Here is a 12,597-nt window from a genome sequence, read left to right as displayed (position 1 = left end):
GGTTCTGTCCCAGAGTCACTTCGGGCCTTGTAGTGATGGATCACTTGGTGGGACTGTTATCTAGACCATCAAGGAGCGATCCAACACTTGCAAGAATGCCCTGAGTTTGTTCTGCTCAATTTGGGCTTCCTCTCACCCCTTCCCCCTGGGCCAACGAGCCCACCCTTTACTTGGTAAAAGATAGAACTCCCCATAGGAACAGAGCGAGGGGCTGAAATATACTGACATGCATAATGTAAAAACGGGCTGTGGGGACTACACTTCCCATCGTCCTCTGTTTCCCATCCCGAAAGTTGGAGCATGTGCCGAAGAGATCTATGCAAATGCCCCAAATACAGGGTGATCTGGGAGCGACGGGGCAGCGGGGTCTTCACCCTTAAAGCCTTGTCCAGGGGTGAGCAAGGAGGGGGGAAGTTTTCCAAACCCATACACAGGGTGTAGGGGTTTAATATATATATTGGGCCGAGCTTTCATTTGACTCGTTGTGACCTTATAGCTACTTGGTGGAATCGAGGCATCAGGGGGGATGATCCGACGGCTTTAGCCTGTGACCCGTCCGGTCCCCGCTGTTGTTAAACATGTGGGGCTGCAAAACCGGGGGTCCCCGTGGGCCTGTTGAACTGAAGCGCCTGGCGCGATCCAGTTCAGATGGGAGCCTGAAGTGGCAAAGCAGGGCACGCACCCGATGGGAGTCTTCCAATGAAGACTTCTGAACCCTCGGATGGCAGCCCTTGCAAGCTCTACCTTGCCACTGCTGGTCCTCACTCCACGGTTCGGTTTCGTCGCCTTTTTCCCCTCTCCCTTTCCCTTGGGCTATACAGCCCTCCCTTACAAGTAAAAGAAAGATCTTGGAAAAAGGAATGAAGAAAGGGAGCTTCCCTCCCCCCCCCTCGCACAAGTGGGGAAGGGACTCAGGGCGGTACTTAGGGCTTTTCTATGACGAGGGGACGATATCTCCACATGGTTTGGAGCTCGTCCACCTTCTTGAGCTGCTTTCTCAGCCAGCACCCCAAGACAATTATTGCAATGCAGAGTATAATCTGGAAGACCAAAATGACTACAATAGGGTGCAGGGCTACGTTAAGGATCGCTGACCCAGTAGGGCTCCAGCCAAGGAGCGCGTCAAGGAACGAGTGCTTTCCCGTGTCCTTGATTTGTGTCAGTAGCCCGGAGATTTCCTGTCCATCATGTTTAACCACCATGGACGCTGTGTCTCCGCTCCTCTTGATTTCTTGCAAGGTCTGTTTTAAAAGGGGATGGGACAGCAGGGATCTAATCGCCCGCAGCCCCATGCCCAGAAAAACTGGCTGGATGAATTTGAACAGACTCGGGGCCAGCAGGATTTCTTCCCTAGTCCATATGGGGACTGTGAATTCTATATCGCATCCCACAATGGAAGATAAGTTACAGAAGCATCTGTTTACATCTGGTAGCATGGGTTGGATGTGGAATGTATTTATAATGAGATACTCGCAATATGTCCTCACGCAAGCACACCCTCTTCCCAAGTACACAAAAGCGGAGGCGTTCTCTTGCCTAAGCGCATATTTGCATTCCTGAGGGGAGTCCCTTAAGGGGTTCACGCAGGGGTAGTGAGTTTGTAGAGTCTGCTCATCACAGATAAATCCCAAGTTGTCTTTGTGTACACATGCCTGTAGACCCACAGCTTCCCAACTTCCGTTTTCATTCCTGGCCCATTTGTCTGAGTCCAAGGAATACAGAACTTCGGTTGGTCCCACTTGCAGCCCTAGTGGCACAACGGGGTGTACATAAAAGAACCTTTGTGCAGTGGGCATCAGGATGAGGAGTCTCAATTCCTGCCTGTCCACTGAGAAAGAGGTATTCACCAGAGTCCACCAGGCTTCCAGTTCCAATTGCGGGGTGGGAATTTCTGGCTTAATTAACTGCTTGATTTCCAGGGGGATATTTCCCTCCGTGGCTTGCCTGATCATGCCCATGGTTACTGCTAAATTCATAGCTTGAGCCTGGGTGCATGCCAGCGCTAAAGAAATATTCAATTGTAGTGATTGAGTGCCTCTCAGCAGCAAGGCAAAATCTCTTTCAATTTGGTTTTCCCAATTTACTAAAATGGAGCTGATGGAATGCTGGACTTCAGAGATGGTGTGGAAAGAGTCATTAATGGGTTTTCCCAGCTGGGAAATATAGGAGGTAGCGTAGGCAAATTTATTTGCGAGGGTTTCTATATTTATAGAATCTAAAACCGCTACTCCTCCAGCAACTGGTGCAACCCAGTCTCCTACAGATCGTTTCAATCTGCGAGGCGTGTTCCCCACCCATAACTGCAGCCAAGCCTCCCAACCCTTTTTGCTGGGTTCCAAGTAGGGAGCACATTGTGGCAATTTTTCGATGGTATTTAATCCCGTCAGGCTGACCCTGATTTCCTTTAATACCATCTGTGGCCGAATTAACACCTGTTCCCTAATATCCCGCTTAATCACATGGGAGCCAATTATGTGAGAGTTGGCACTTAATGTGCTCTCAGCGTCTGGAATGTGAGGGTTGAATTGGAGCTGGGTAAAATTCCCTATTGTGAGGGTGTAGTTTCCTTCCTCCGATGGAAGCTCTGTGTTGAAGGTGCCCAATTTGGTGAATTTCATTCCCGTCGCGGACTCCCGCTGGCATAGAGGGTCTATTACTATAAACCAGTCAGGAGGTCCCTGTATTCCTAACTCCGAATCAGTAACAATCCAATTTTTATTTGACCATGCAGTTAGCTGGTAGTGATGCGTCTCTCCACTAGGTGTCTGTATTGAGAACGCAAGCGGCTTTTCTATCCTAGAGCCAATTGATAATATAAATTTGAAAGGATTCTTTGCGCTCCACACTGCGGTCGACACGATTGCAATTTCACAGTATGGCCCCATGTCCTCAGTAAACCCTTTAGAGGCTGGAGTAGCGCTAGGAGTTATTGTGGGAGTTGTTGTTAATCTCCGTGGGCCCTTTGGGACATAAACACAATGCATTGGCACTAGAGGTCTCATGGTGTCCTCATGAGAAAAACAGTACAGTTCCTGCGTTAACATTCTGGTCCCAGCACATAACAAAATCATATTAGGTGGTCTGACCCACTCTTCATCACAGCTGCGAAAGTCATAGCTGCTTCTGGGGAGTCTGCTGTCATTTTCCCCATAATTAGACTTTATAACTTTGCACAGCATGATTTCCTTGGGATATAGGCTTGTTTTACATCTCCAATGAGAGAATGGGACTATAGTGGGCAATACTGCTCTATCAGCTGTACATTCCTCCTGCCTTAACATCAACACTAAATACATCGCATACATCATTGTTTGTACAAATCTCACCTTCACATTCTGGTAATCCATATTGTGTACCTGAAAATAAAAGATAAGATTGCGCTGTAGACCCTTCTTGCTATATCTATAAGCTTGAAGGAGTCAAAGTACTAAGACACGGTTGGGGAAGAGGGGGAAAGGGAAGGAGCAATTTTCACAGGAGAGAAGAAAAGAAAAAAAACTGTTGTAGTTCTAAAATTACATGTTTGTGTTCTGAGTTCTTTTTCTCCTGCACTCCCCCCCCTAGATTACTGTGGACAGGTCTGTCTCAGGAATCTTATTCCTATGCTTGGACTTGTTCAAGTTACACCAAGGGTGAGGAATGTGTCACTTAAGGGAAAATCCACCGGTTCAGGGCAGGGCATGACAGAGATTTGTCGGATTTCGGCTCTTCTCTGCGGCGTCGCCCCTTCAGGTTGCTGGATCTGATTAGGGTTAGCTGGCGCAGTCCCCTTCCATTCCTTGAGTTGGGAACAATGGAAGTACTTTCGCCAGGTTTCTCCGTTCTTTTTCTGAATTTCTACTTGGTATACTGCCGGGCTGATCCTCAATGTTATCGGGACTGGACCTAACCATTTGGCTTCTAGGGAGTGCTCGTTTTGCGAGAATCTCCTATATAGCACCAGCTGGCCTGGATCCCACACTCGAGGGTTTTTAACCCATCCTAATCTCTGATCCATCGCTTGCTGTGTTTTTCCTAGTTGTTTAGCTACCTCCAGGTGAATATTGTGGACCTCCGTGACTAGCGATTGCACCCATGCGTCGTTCACAACCACCGGCATCCAGTCAGATGGAAGTTGTGTTTTGAGCCAGAAGGCTTCTGGCAACACCATTTTCCTTCCTGTCATGACCATATGCGGTGTGTGACCATGGACTGCAGTAGTACCCCTCAGCGCCATCAGGATAATGGGTAGCTTTTCATCCCAATCCCTGCCTGTGGACTTCACTACTTTCCGTAGGGCTTCCTTGATAGTCCGGTTAGTCCTCTCAATTGCCCCTGAAGCTTGGGGGTGTCCGGCGATGTGAAACCGCTGTTCCACCCCCAAGGCTTTGCATAATTCCTTTGTGACCTCCCCGATGAAGTGTGACCCCAAATCCGAGTCCATGACCCTCGGGATTCCCCACCTCGTCCATAGGTGGTTAAATAAAATTTTAGCAGTAGTAGCGGCAGTATTATATTTACACGGGAAGGCCTCCACCCATTTGCTGAAGGGATCGATCACCGTGAGGCAGTATCGATTCCCTCTTGCTGTGCGGGGAAGGGGGCCGATAAAATCGATTTGTATACGAGCCCAGGGTCCCTCTATTCTTTGGTGCTGGATGGGAGCTTTGGGTCCTGATGTGTCGGCATTAACCATAGCGCACGCAAGGCAATTATTGACCCACTGTGCTACTTCCTGGCGCATGCCCGGCCACCAGCCCGTCTCCTTTACCCGCTCCAAAGTTAGATTTGCACCGCGGTGTCCCTGCTCGTGCACAAACTTGATTAAATCCCCTCTGACCTGCAGGGGTACAATCCAGTGTTGCTCCCCCTGACTATCTACTGCCCAGTAAATGCCCTCTTTCTGAATGATGATATATTTCCCCGTTTCATCCTTTTGGGCTTTGGCAAGCTCCAGGATCTCTGGGTCGTCTTTCTGGAGCTCGCCCAGATCCATTAGGATTTCCCTCCCTTTGCTCTGGTTCCGGGTGGTGACCGGGTGTAAAGGAAAGGTGGGGGGTGAGCGGAAAGGATTGCTGTCTGCGAATGCAGCTTCTTTGGCAATAGCGTCTACTCTATTGTTCCACATCCCTTCCTCTGTATATTGTCTCTGATGTCCCTTAACATGAGTCACGTAGGTGGAGTCAGTTCGCGCCTCTATTCTCTCCGCTATTTGCAGCCATTTCTGAGAATGCGCGACTGTTTTCCCCTCGCTATTCTGCCAATTCTGTTTCTTCCAAATGGGCAGCCAGGCCGTGATCGCCTGCACCGTCCAATGAGAATCTGTAAAAATGGCTAGGGGAACATCCAAAGGCTCGAACTGGAGGATTGCTAGCACTGCTTCCACTTCTGCGGCTTGGCTAGAATGAGGGCGGACGGTTCCTTTAAGGACTAGGGAATCTTGCACTCTAATGGCGCCGTAGCCGGTTCGAGCTGAGCCATTTACATGGAAAGAAGACCCATCGCAAAACCAACAAACAAGCTCTTGTTGTCGGGCTTCCGCTAGGGTTATTCCTCCATTAACTGGCCAGGGTATATGTTGTACCACTGGCAGCGGACACTCATGCTCTTCCCCTTCAACTACGAGGCCATAGGGCGAGGGCGGTTCCTTTTGCTCCTTCTGGAAATCTACCCCTCTATTAGTTAACGCCAGCGTCCATTGGGCGATCCTTTGGTTCGAAACTTGCCCATCTTTAACTTTCCCGGAGAGAATATACTTAAGAGGGGAATGAGTGGTTTGAACTACCACCCTTGCTCCTCCTATTATAAACTCCCAATGGGTTAAACTCCAAACCAGAGCGAGGCAGACCTTCTCGCAGGGGGAAAATTTTTCCTCCACGGAAGTAAGGTTCCTGGAGGCGTAAGCCACCACCCTCTGCGATCCCGCTCGTCTCTGGATCAGAGTAGCCCCCAGACTGTGCTCCGAGATAGCCAGCTGAATGAAAAACGGCTGGGTAACGTCGGGATGGGCAAGCGCCGGAGCCTTTGCGAGGTCATTTTTGAGCTCTGCAAAAGCCTTTTGCTGCTCCGGTCCCCAATACCACTGCACATCCTTCTTCAGGAGCTCATAAAGAGGTCGGGCTTTCTCGGAGAACATCTCGATGAAATCCCGGGAAAAGTTAAAGGTGCCTAACAAAGCTCTTAGTGAGTGGGGGTCTGTGGGGGCAGGGAGTTTGGAAATCACTTCCACTCTCTGTGAGTCCGGTGTTCTCCCTTCTGCTCCTAGTGTAATGCCGAGGTACTTCACCTCGGTCTTTACTAGCTGGGCTTTCTCCCTGCTTGCTCTGAAGCCCGTTTCCTGGATGAGGTTGAGGACCTCCTCAGTGACCTCCCGGACCTTCTCCTCTGTCTCTGCGTGGATCAGCACGTCATCTACATAACTGAGCACGCAATCCTTTGATCCGGGCAGCAGTCGGTCCCACATCTGTACAACATGCGCGTGACAAATGCTTGGGCTAGAATGGAAGCCCTGCGGTGTCCGCTTGAACACGTACTGTTGGCCGCGGAAGGTAAATGCAAATTTATACCAACAAGATTCGTGCAGGCGGATCGAGTGGAACGCGTTGGCCAAGTCCACCACGCTGTAAAATTTAGATCCCGCTGCAATGGCTGCCACTATCTCGTTGTACTTGGTGACCACCGGGGCCACCGGGGGAGTCACTGCATTGAGGGCTCTGAAGTCCACTGTCATCCTCCAAGTTACTCCATCTCCCTTTAAGACCGGCCACAAGGGGGCATTGCAGATGGACTGCATTGGGAGGATGACGTCCCACTTCAACAGACCCTCAATTGTTTTTCCTATCCCTGCTTCCGCTTCCGCGGGGTATTTGTACTGACGCTGGGGAGGCGGATCTTTGCCTTCTATGAGAACACAAGCGTTTCTCACCGTCCCACACTCCGCCTTGTCAGTAATCCATACCCCGGGAAACTTTAGGGTCCATAGATCTCCCGTTACTGAACATACAGGGAAGGGAGCTTTTAAAGCTGCACATCGGTGTATAGCATTAATAAAGTCCGGGCCTCCCGGGATGTGCCACAGGAGTCCGTTGGCTAAATCTACCGTTAAATGGTTTTTCTTTAGGAAGGGAGCTCCAATCATTCCATCGTCTTCTCCTGCATTATTACAGGCTCTCATGGTGGCTTTGAGTCTCCCTACTGTGATTGGAATCTTTTTCCAGATGTGGGAGAGATGGCTTCCTCCCGCATACCCAGCCAGTTCCAGAGTGTTATCTGTCTGGGTTCCTTGAGTAACTAGCGTTGGATGGAGCACACTAATCGATGCTCCTGTGTCTACTAATAGAGTGGCAGGTTTAATGTTCCCTGGAGCCCCAATGCCTGCCTTTACCATTGGTCTTCCCCAAGTGTCTGGCTTAAGTCTAGCCACTACTCCTTCGGGGAGATTAGTGGGCCCCGGGCACCCCTAGCGCAGACCCTGTTCCTCATATTCCGGACTGTTAACGACCGTTTGCTGCTGGACTGCGGCTATCGGAGCCGGGTATAACTGAACAGTGGGGTGCATTGGAGGAGGTGGATGTTGAACTACTGCAGCTACGGGTGGTGCATACCCTTGAGGTGCCGCAAAATGAGATTGGGTTGGCGGAGGTGGGGGAGCAGACGGCTGCTGATTTCCCCACCCCTGTATCACTTGTTGTTGCCTTTCCATCAAAAGTGCAGTGGGTGCTAGATCCATATTGGTCATATCGCACCCTGCACGGAGTAAAAAGTTCCAGAGCGCTTTCCGCTGAGTCTGTTCTCCGGGCGATAGCGAATTCCAAAAATGAGTCCGCTCGGCCTTTCTGTTAAAGGAAGGCTTGTGCCCTCGACTCTGATTCTGTAAATCTTGATATGCCTCCCCATAAGGGCCCGTCATTGTGTTAGGCTGTGGGGCCGGAGGCGGTTGCACTGCGGGAGGAGGAAAAGGGGCCGTGGGTTGCACTGGTGGAGGGGGGGCTCTTGGTTGATAGCTAGGGTTCCCTCCCCCCGCTCCGGGCTTCTGCCTGGCCGGTTTCCCATTGTTCCGCGCCTGAGCGTGCTTATTTTGTCCTGTTGGAGGATTGGCTGGAGGCTGCGATGGGTTATAGGGGTCCGGATTAACTTCCCTCTTCTGATACTGAGAGTGAGGCCCGTTGTTAGCATAAGTAACTGTATTAACAGCTTCCTTAGCCCGGTCTTTCTTACTACTCTTTTTCCCTTGCGCAACCGTGTCCATATATCTGCTTATATTTTCCAGATTGGCATAAAGTGTGCTCCATTTGGGGTTAGGAGCATGTGTGGGTCCTAGCGCCTGCCGCGTTTCTGGGTTGAGGCCTTTAATGACATCTGTTATAAAATCAGCGTCATCGTAGTCGGGCTCCTGGCCCTCTTCCTCCGGGAATACTACGTCTGCAGCTAAGGCTAAAAATTGTTTCTTTGATAGATAGACCATAGGGTCTTCATCTGGACCTTGCACGGTCTGGGTATACACATATTTAATATTCTCTTCATTCCAAGTAATTCTCAATAGTTCAGCTATCCACTCCAAGGTGGTTATGACGTCTTTGGGAGCGACTAGCAATTTTTCTCTCACCTTTTCTACATGGGGGCCGTTTACAGCCAACCTCAGGACTTGATTTAACTCCCTGATGGTTATGTTTGGGTATTCACGGTACATTTGCATCATCCATCGAATGGAGGTTTCTCTATTATATGGGCCTAGAATTTGGTGTGCCATTTTAATATTTTCAATTTTCCAATCTTTAACCTCCTTAATTATCTGCACCGTCTCTTTACCGTTCCCCTGTCTAGTGGTAGTTTGCCGGGTAACCACCGGGCATACTGGGGCGGGGGCAATCTCACAAGGTTCTATTTCCTCCTCATCCTCACTTTCCTCGTCCGAAAAAGCATAGAAGGTGGATGGGGAGACCGTTGCTATAAGAGCATTTTTACGGTCTAACTTCTGCTGTAGTGAGGCAATTTCTTTTTTACACGCCTCATGATTAGCGGCCTCTTTGGTTTTCTTCACCGTTTCTGTGGCTATTTCCACGGCATATTGCAGTTTATCATTCCGGTTTTTGGTTTGCTCCAGCTCTTTGCTCAATGCTTTTACTTGCGATTGGGCTTTCTTTAGAGCTGTTATTGTATCTTGATATGCTATAGCTATGGTGAGTTTCTCAGCCTTAATCTCCTCTACGGTCCGACTTGCCTGTTGCCAGTCAAGGTCCAGGGTATTATTCTCCTGCGCTATCCTATCTATTTCTGCAGCGTGTCTCCTGTGCAACTCTGCCTTTTCGAGTTCGTGATCCTGCTGCATTTGTTCCAATTTTTCCGCATGGCTCTGGAGTAGAAACTCCCTTTCTGCCGTTTGCCTTTGGAACTCCCTCTCCAGCACCGCCGCATGGTTTTGGAGTATGGATTCCCTCTCAGCAGTATGTTTTTGAGATTCCTGCTCCAGCGCTGCCGCATGGCTCTGTAGCAGGAATTCCCTTTCTGCCGTCTGCCTCTGGAACTCCCTCTCCATCACCGCCGCATGGTTTTGGAGTATGGATTCCCTTTCAGCAGTCTGCTTTTGGAATTCCCTCTCCAGCACCTCTGCGTGTTTCTTAAGAATTGTCTCCAATTCTTGTTCTTTCTTCTCTGCCTGCACTTCGTGCTGTTTCACTTCCTGATCTCTCTGCGTAAGCTGCTCCCTAAGTTGTTTAATCAGGGCTGAGCTATCTCGCAGGGCTTCAAACAAACCCCACGTGGCAAAAAGGTCTCTTTTGCCAGTGCTAATTGTTTTGTTGTTGCAATTTTCTTCAAATATATCTCTAAAGGACTGGAGGGGATCAGGGCCTTGGTCAAAGATTCCCTTGTGCCAAGGGTTGTCCCCTTTCTTTAGCAACCATTTTTCCAACTTGGGGACTTCCTCCTTTTTGGCGAAAATCTCCATTTTAGCGTGGGGGTGAGTTTTACTTTAGTTTATTTTTTTTTTATCTTGTCTACTGTCAACCTCCAGTGGTGTTTCAGCTGAAGTTACGGGGCACCGAGCCGACCCAACGATCGCGTCTCAGGTGAAAAGGGAACCACGGGCCGACCCAACGATCGCGTCTCCGGGCAAAGTTGTAGGCAACGAGCCAATCCTATGATTGCGTCTCGGCCACCAAGGGAAATCCACGAGCCGACCCAACGATCGCGTCTCGGGTGAAAAGGGAGCCACGGGCCGACCCAACGATCGCGTCACCGGGCAGAGTTTTAGGCAATGAGCCAATCCTATGATTGCGTCTCAGCCAAAGGGAAATCCACGAGCCGACCCAACGATCGCGTCTCGGGTGAAAAGGGAGCCACGGGCCGACCCAACGATCGCGTCTCCGGGCAAAGTTTTAGGCAATGAGCCAATCCTATGATTGCGTCTCAGCCGAAGGGAAATCCACGAGCCGACCCAACGATCGCGTCTCGGGTGAAAAGGGAGCCACGGGCCGACCCAACGATCGCGTCTCCGGGCAAAGTTGTAGGCAACGAGCCAATCCTATGATTGCGTCTCGGCCACCAAGGGAAATCCACGAGCCGACCCAACGATCGCGTCTCGGGCACACAAAAACAAAATAAAAATTGCCCAGCAGTCAGATTGCAACGGTCCTGTGACCCGCTTGCCTTAGACTAGCCTTGGCCTAGACTCGTGTAAGGACTTGGGTGTGTGTGTAGGTGTCTGAGTGTGTATGTAGTGTGTGTGCGTGTGTGCACTAAGCTCTAAAGAAAAGGGAGAAGGGAAGGGTGCTCTATCCAGATCTTAACAGCTCTGACCTATCCTGACATTCCCTCCCACGATAGACGCGTTTAGAAAGGCCTCGGGACGGCGGCCAGGCTTCACGGGACTTCCCCCTTGCATTCGATCGGGCTCAGTCCTCTTGCAAGGTGTCTGGCCTCCTCGGGGCGGCTGAGAAGTCCAACGCTGAATGATAGAAATGGGAGTAGCCCAACCCACAATTATAGATGCTCGCTAGAGCCGTTCACACAGAACTCATTCACTCAATCACTCATGCAATAGCCTCACTAGCAAGATTTTCTGAACGGTGCAACCTTACGTCTGTCTGTATGAAGACACGCGTGTCGACTCGCGTGCGTTCATACAAACAGGATAATGCCCAAGCTTTCTCCACCAATTTCTGTTAGGGAAACTGCTCTCAAAATAAAGTTGGGGAATTAGAGTGAGAGACAGCTAGCCCCACAACGGAATCTTTGTTATCAATTGTATACCAGGCTCAACCGATCAGAGAGTCAATGCTCAATAAAGAACTCTAATTTAATAAAATCAATTGTGGTTTATTTGAAACAATAGTTCGTTCACACAAGGTACAAAATCAATCACACATTCATACAGGTCTAGGAAAAATAGAGAGATCGATAGGGGAACATAAAGGAATGGACATACAGGGTAATACTACCTCTCGCAGACTCCAATGGAAGGCTCCGATGGCGACGAATGAGGAAATGGGGGAAAGGTCCCGAAACTGATCAGGAATCGGGGGTGTTACTACCCAGCGGGAATGGGGGTTTACTGAGTAGAAGGCACACCTGTGGGTAGCTAGTCCACAGGTTATATAGAGTCACCTTAGTCCTGAGGGGATGGGAGGTGACTGGGAGTGGTAATGGGAGGTTCTGCTGATGACCAGGAAGGCTGGACATCGGCTGGACCAATGGTGGGTCAATGGCGACACCTGATTGGGTGTGTGCTTCAACCAATGAACATCACCTTCATCCTGGGCATCCTGGAAACTTCCAGGTTGCAACAGGGCCTGGGGCGGCTCCGTTGGTATCAATGTGGGAATGGCTGGGTGATTGGGAGGAGATGGGATTAACTGGGAAAGGGACAATAGAGAATCAGATATGCACCTAGGTATTCCGGTGTAGACAAAAGGGCTTGGTGGTATCAGGAGAGATCCTTCCTCTTTCTCAACTCTCCGGGGTGAAGACAGTTGTTTAGGAAATCACTGGGCAATCAGGATTAATAGTGGAGCCATTAATCCATTCATAGACTAGGTGGGTTGCTTGTGGGCTAGGAATGACTCAAGGTGTGTACGTGAGGTTTCCACATCGAAGGAATGAATCCCATCCAGGCAGGAAGATGGCTACATGTGGTGTTAGCAAAACACAGTGGTTTCCATGCTTAGCGCTTCACACCGTTCGCCTGGACAGCTCCGTGGCGGCGTAGCCTCCTCCTTACCATGGCGGGTTTCACGCGATGGCGGGGAAACATTAGAGCGCGGCTGCAGACACTCTGTGCCTGACTCAAGCGCTTATATACTTGTTAATAGGTACACGGGAGTCTTATGTAGTTCCTGGGTAGCGTCACTCGCATTCACTGGCCAGGCGGATGCAAGCTTACTTCTCCAGGCGCCCTGGCAACCATGTTTGTGACAGAGGGGTCATTTTCTCACAGTTTACAAGATTATGTATGGGATGGAGAAAGTATAGAAAGAAGTACGTTTCTCCCTTTCTCACAATACAAGAACTCGTGGGCATTCGATGAAATTGCTGAGCAGTTGGGTTAAAACGGATAAAAGGAAGTACTTCTTCACCCAAAGGGTGATTAACGTGGAATTCAATGCCACAGGAGGTGGTGGC

Source organism: Heteronotia binoei, chromosome 9 (genome assembly GCF_032191835.1).
Source record: "Heteronotia binoei isolate CCM8104 ecotype False Entrance Well chromosome 9, APGP_CSIRO_Hbin_v1, whole genome shotgun sequence".
Lineage (NCBI taxonomy): Eukaryota > Metazoa > Chordata > Lepidosauria > Squamata > Gekkonidae > Heteronotia > Heteronotia binoei.
This window is presented reverse-complemented; position numbering follows the sequence as displayed.